Source organism: Saccostrea echinata, unplaced genomic scaffold (assembly GCF_033153115.1).
Source record: "Saccostrea echinata isolate AGI-Se365-2 ecotype Australia unplaced genomic scaffold, CSIRO_AGI_Sech_v1 ptg000033l, whole genome shotgun sequence".
In the NCBI taxonomy this organism is placed as follows: Eukaryota; Metazoa; Mollusca; class Bivalvia; order Ostreida; family Ostreidae; genus Saccostrea; species Saccostrea echinata.
The window spans coordinates 33,273,661-33,279,571 of NW_026889782.1; positions in this window are offsets into that span (position 1 = coordinate 33,273,661).

Here is a 5,911-nt window from a genome sequence, read left to right on the forward strand (position 1 = left end):
AATGGCACAAGTTTTCAAATCATTTCTCAAACAGTGCATGTAAGTGAATACCTAGCCATTAATAATAAAATTTCATTTGGGCCCCACAAGAATTTGTGGGTGGCATGTAGTAATCACTCTGTCTGTCCATCTAGCTGTCTGTCATTCTGGTAGAGATAATGGGAAAATATATATATATATATACATCTTCCATTTCATCCTTGAGCCCCCAGGGATTAATTATATTGCTTGCTGCAGAAAATTTAGAGCTTAATCTTTCTCTGTCACATATGATCATGAATGAGTTCCTCTGTTTGCAAGTGATTTTTGATATTGAAGGTTTGTATTTAAGGAATTGCATACTTAATTCTGATTCAAATTGGATAATAAAGTCATTCTATCTCTACACTTCACTTTGTTATAAGTACTCAATGCAATTCTTCATCTTTAAATTTTGAATTTCCATTAGGCCAAATAAAAAAATATGTGTGGTTCCGGTTACCTGACCGTCCCTAAACTTTTTTTTTGGCAATTTTCATATTTTTTCCGGAATTTTCCCCGATTTCCATCAATAGCTTCGGTTTAAGTTTTAGTTTCAGCAATGACGGCCTCCTTGCAAAACATAGTGCAAGTGTTTAATAGTGTTAAATCCAAAGCAAGCTAGCAAGTAGGTGTCCCTTACCAATATTGACTAGTATATTATCACACCACATCTAAATGCCACTTGCAAAGCAGTGATAGGTATTATTTAGAAAAATTTAAAAAAAATCATTTTGTAAAAAAAAAATTCTCTACCTACCTACCCTAATTTTTTGGGAGGTGTAACCGGAACCACACATATTTTTTTATTTGGCCTTATTTTTTTTTCTTTATCATATATATCTCTTAAAATCTGAAATAATAAAAGCAGAAAACGATATCAGATATCGAAATATAGGTATGATAGGCTAGGATTTCATGTGTTTTTGATAAGTTGTTGTGTCTTAATAAAAATTCTCAGAAGCTGGAAGGGGGGGGGGGAGGATTACACCATCCATTTTTCACGTGCCTGTGTTTGAATCCTGTGTGATTTTTTATGCCCCGCCATGAATATGGCTGGGGCATATAGTGTTTGTCATGTCCATCTTCCATCCTTCTGTCCTTCCATCACACTTTGCGTTTCACTCTGTTCAAAGCTCAGTTTCAAAGAAACTATCCAAGATATTTTTATCAAACTTCATATGCTTATAGATATTGATGAGAGCTATGCAACTGCATCAACAGTTTTTGACCTTGACCTTTCTTTTGACCTTGACCTCACTTTCCTTAAATTAGTGTTAGCTCAGTTTTAAGGAAACCATTCAAGATATTTTTTAACAAACTTCATATGCTGATACATTCTGATGAGAGCTATTCAACTGCATCAATATGTTTTACCTTGACCTTTCCTTTGACCTTGACCTCATTTTTCTTAAATAAGTTTTTAGCTCAGTTTTAAAGATACCATTCAAGATAGTGTTATCAAACTTAATATGCTGATACATACTTATGAGAGCTATTCAACCGCATCAACATTTTTATGCCCCGCCATGAATATGGCCAGGGCATATAGTGTTTGTCATGTCCGTCTTTCGTCCTTCTGTCCTTCCGTCTCTCCTTCCATCACACTTTGCGTTTAGCTCTGTTCAAAGCTCAGTTTCAAAGAAACTATCCAAGATATTTTTATCAAACTTCATATGCTGATAGATATTGATGAGAGCTATGCAACTGCATCAACATTTTTTGACCTTGACCTTTCCTTTGACCTTGACCTCACTTTTCTTAAATTAGCATTTAGCTCAGTTTTAAAGATACCATTCAAAATAGTGTAATCAAACTTCATATGTTGATACATACTGATGTAAGCTATTCAACTGCATCAATATTTTTGACCTTGGCCTTTCTTTGACCTTGACCTCACTTTTCTTAAATAAGTTTTTAGCTCAGTTTGAAAGATACCATTCAAGATAGTGTTATCAAACTTCACATGCTGATATATACTGATGAGAGCTATTCAATCGCATCAACATTTTTTGACCTTGACCTTTCCTTTGACCTTGACCTCACTTTTCTTAAATTAGTGTCAAACTTCATATGCTGATACATACAGATGTAAGCTATTCAACTGCATCAATATTTTTTCACTTTGACCTTTCCTTTGACCTTGACCTTTCTTTTCTCACTTTGTGTTAAAATATTGCATTACTAAGATACCCTCTGCGGGGCATTCATATCCTATGGACATATTTCTAGTTTGACCTTTCCTTTGACTTTGACCTCACTTTTCTTAAATTAGTGTCAAACTTCATATGCTGATACATACTGATGAGAGCTATTCAACTGCATCAATATTTTTTGACCTTATCCTTTCATTTGACCTTGACCTCACTTTTTTTCTTAAATTATTGTTTAGCTCAGCTTTAAAGAAACCATTCATAATATTTTTATCAAACTTCATATGTTAATACATACTGATGTAACCTTTTCAACTGCATCAATTATTTTTGACCTTGACCTTTTCTTTGACCTTGACCTCACTTTTCTTAAATTAGTGTCAAACTTCATATGCTGATCCATACTGATGTAAGCTATTCAACTGCATCAATATTTTTTCACCTTGACCTTTCCTTTGACCTTGACCTCACTTTTCTCAATTTGTGTTTAACTCAGTTTTATAGAGACCATTCATAATATTTTTATCAAACTTCATATGCTGATACATACTGATGTAACTTTTTCAACTGCATCAACATTTTTTACCTTGACCTTTCCTTTGACCTTAACTTCATTTATTTTAAATTAGTGTTTATCTCAGTTTTAAATAAACCATTCAAAATATTTTTATCAAACTTAATATGCTGATACGTATTTATGAGAACTATTCAACTGCATCAAAAACATTTGACCTTGAACTTTTCTGGGACCTTGACCTCACTTTTCTTAAATTTGCATTTTGCTTAATTTTAAAGAAACCATTTAAGATATATTTATGTAAGCTTATGCACTTATACATAATTTGGTGAGAATTTATCATCTATATCAAACTTTTTAGATTTCAATTTCGATTTTAAAGAAATTATTCAAGATATTCTCATCAAATTTCATACACTAATACAAATTTTCATATTGCATTACTAATATACCCTCGGCGGGGCGTTCATGTCCTATGGACATATATCTAGTTTTTTTTTCTTTCTTTTTTTTTACTTTTCACATACCCTAAAAACAAAAGATATTGGCAATACAATTTTTGAAAAATATAACTTTTCATGAATTTTTGGAGTTGAGAAATGTATTTTCTCAGAGCGGGATTGCCCTCTGTTCTTTTCATATGGAGGTCATGTTCCGATCCAGTAGCTTTAAATTTATTGGGTCTCTTTTTATGTTATCAAAATGAGTTTAGCGTAAGTCCTTGATAACGTACAGGTATATTGCAAAGGATTATTTTCATTTATTGTTCGATACACTGAGCTTTTTGCCTGCTGAATCTTAATTTTTGGCATATAATTTAATGCCCAAAATCTATTAGATTTAGATGTATATCTTTTCCTATTCTGTCTGGGATGTGGGGCTGCTAATTATAATCAGAATTCAGTTGGATAGAATATAGGGCTATTCATGCCAAAAATACAATGAAATTTTAAAATTTCAAAATTACAGTATTCCCCCCCCCCCCTCTCTGAATTAATCTCTCCTTGCAAAAAAAATATATATATTAAGAATCCAAAACGGAAGAAATAATTATCTTTCTTGGTATTCTAGAAATTGCTCAGATTGTGTATTGCTAAAATTATGAAACGATTTCAAGAACAATTCACTAACTTTGTCTTTCACTAAAATTCTTCTTACCCGATAGAGAAGTTTTCTCAGAGTTCATTATGCATAGTCACCATCATCAAAACAATAAATTTACATTTCTCTTTTAAATATAATTTTATTGACAAATGTAGAGCATAGACGGAGTAGATACAATTGCTGTTTATGAGTTCAATACGATGATTTAGTCACCCGAGGAGTCAGTACAAAATTCACCGAGCCCACTGGGAGTAAAAATTCAGATGTAACGTTCAGAATACAGATTATAGAAAATTCAGGTGAATGCAAATGTGGATGTTACATGTCCAGAATAAAAAGTGTATAGTTAATTCCAGTAATACATGTCTAGAATAAAAAGTGTATAGTTAATTAAATTCCAGATACTACATGTCTAGAATAAAAAAGTGTATAGTAATTCCAGATGTTATATGTCTAGAATAAAAAGTGTCTAGTTAATTCCAGATCTAACATGTCTAGAATATAGAGTGCATGAATATATAGAGAGAAATCTCACATGTAACATACCAAAATCATGAAGTACATGTAATAGAATCCAGATATACCACGTTTGTATGAGAATCCAGATGTCTGTTAACATATGGAAAATCCAAATGTAGCGAGTCCTAAATATTCAGTGTAAAGAAAAGGCAAGATAAGTTTCAGCATTGAACAAATGTTGTCATATTCTCTCCTTTCCTAAATAAGTATATTATATTGATTTCCATGCTAATTTAACAAGCACTATCTTTCAGTGACTTTATATCTATGTGGAAGAAAAAAAAAAAACAGGCGCGGATCCAGGAATTTTTTTCCGGGGGGGGGGGGGGGGTCCACCCCAGTCAAAAAAATTTCCATCCCCGAAAATTTCCTGACAAGCAAAAAAAAAACAAAAACAAAAACAAAAAATCTTTCTCAAACGTAACAAATCCACAAAAACAAGCAAAATTTCTTGTATGCATAAAAAAAAAATGGAAAGTTCATTCCCAAACGTGAAAAAAGCCTATTTCATGGTGGTGTTCACATGTTTTCAAGGGGAGTCTAAAGTCTTTTTCATTCGATTCAGTACATACATATTATAACTCTACAAATTCCGGGGGGTGGGGGGGTCCTGTTAGTAGCTTCGCGATGCTAAAAATTTTTGACGTAACTGACGTTAAAATTCATTTATTAGAGAGGTTAAGCATTTGACCGCGTGCGTCTACGTGTACGTGTAAACCTAGAAGTGTTTTTACAAGTACGCGTAACTAGCATGGTGCTCTGTTTAACAAACTGTACGTGTAGCGGTACGTGTAAAACGTCATTTCAAGAAGTCACTTTACAATCCATTTTTATCAAATAATTATATGACTTTGATTATAAAAGAAAAATAGATGTACGTAATAAACTCTCAACATCACAACAAACACCACCTGAAAAATATAATATATTCCATAATTTGAGTTTATGAAGCTACACGTTCTTCCCTCCGTGTACTTGTGAATCAACACGTTGTGTACAACTTGTAGAATTACGCGGTATGCAAAACTGATGACGTAAATCGCAGGAAATTAGGAGATTTCAATAGTTACACGTACACGGTCATCTGCTTAACCTCTCTAATATATGAGCTTTATCTAATCTTTTTCAATAAAAATTCATTGAAAAGGGGGTCTCCTAAATTGCTAGAATGTGACGTTACCATTTATTCCGTAATTTAAGTATAAATACTTTTTTCTCTCTCTAAGGTAAATTTATAACGGAATAAATGTATTGCTGAAAAATGGTAAGAATTCCAATTATATACATGTAGTTTATGAATCAAAACGAGCTTTTTTTTTAAACAGATTCTCCAAAATCGATTTTTAAAAGCATTTATAATCTGTAGGAATTAAATCTAAATCTGCGGATAATCCATTCTCTATCCAGAGTTGTCTTCTGCTATGCTCCTTGTGTATGGGAGCTTAATGGGAACAACAATCTGGTTAGAGAATGCTGAATAATCTAAATGAATAAGTAAAGATGAAAGTAAACAGGGGCCCACTTTTGAATAAAGCCGCCCTTCTTCTTTTTGTTACAGTGTCACGTGATACGACCAGCTAATTTTAGAACATAAACAAAA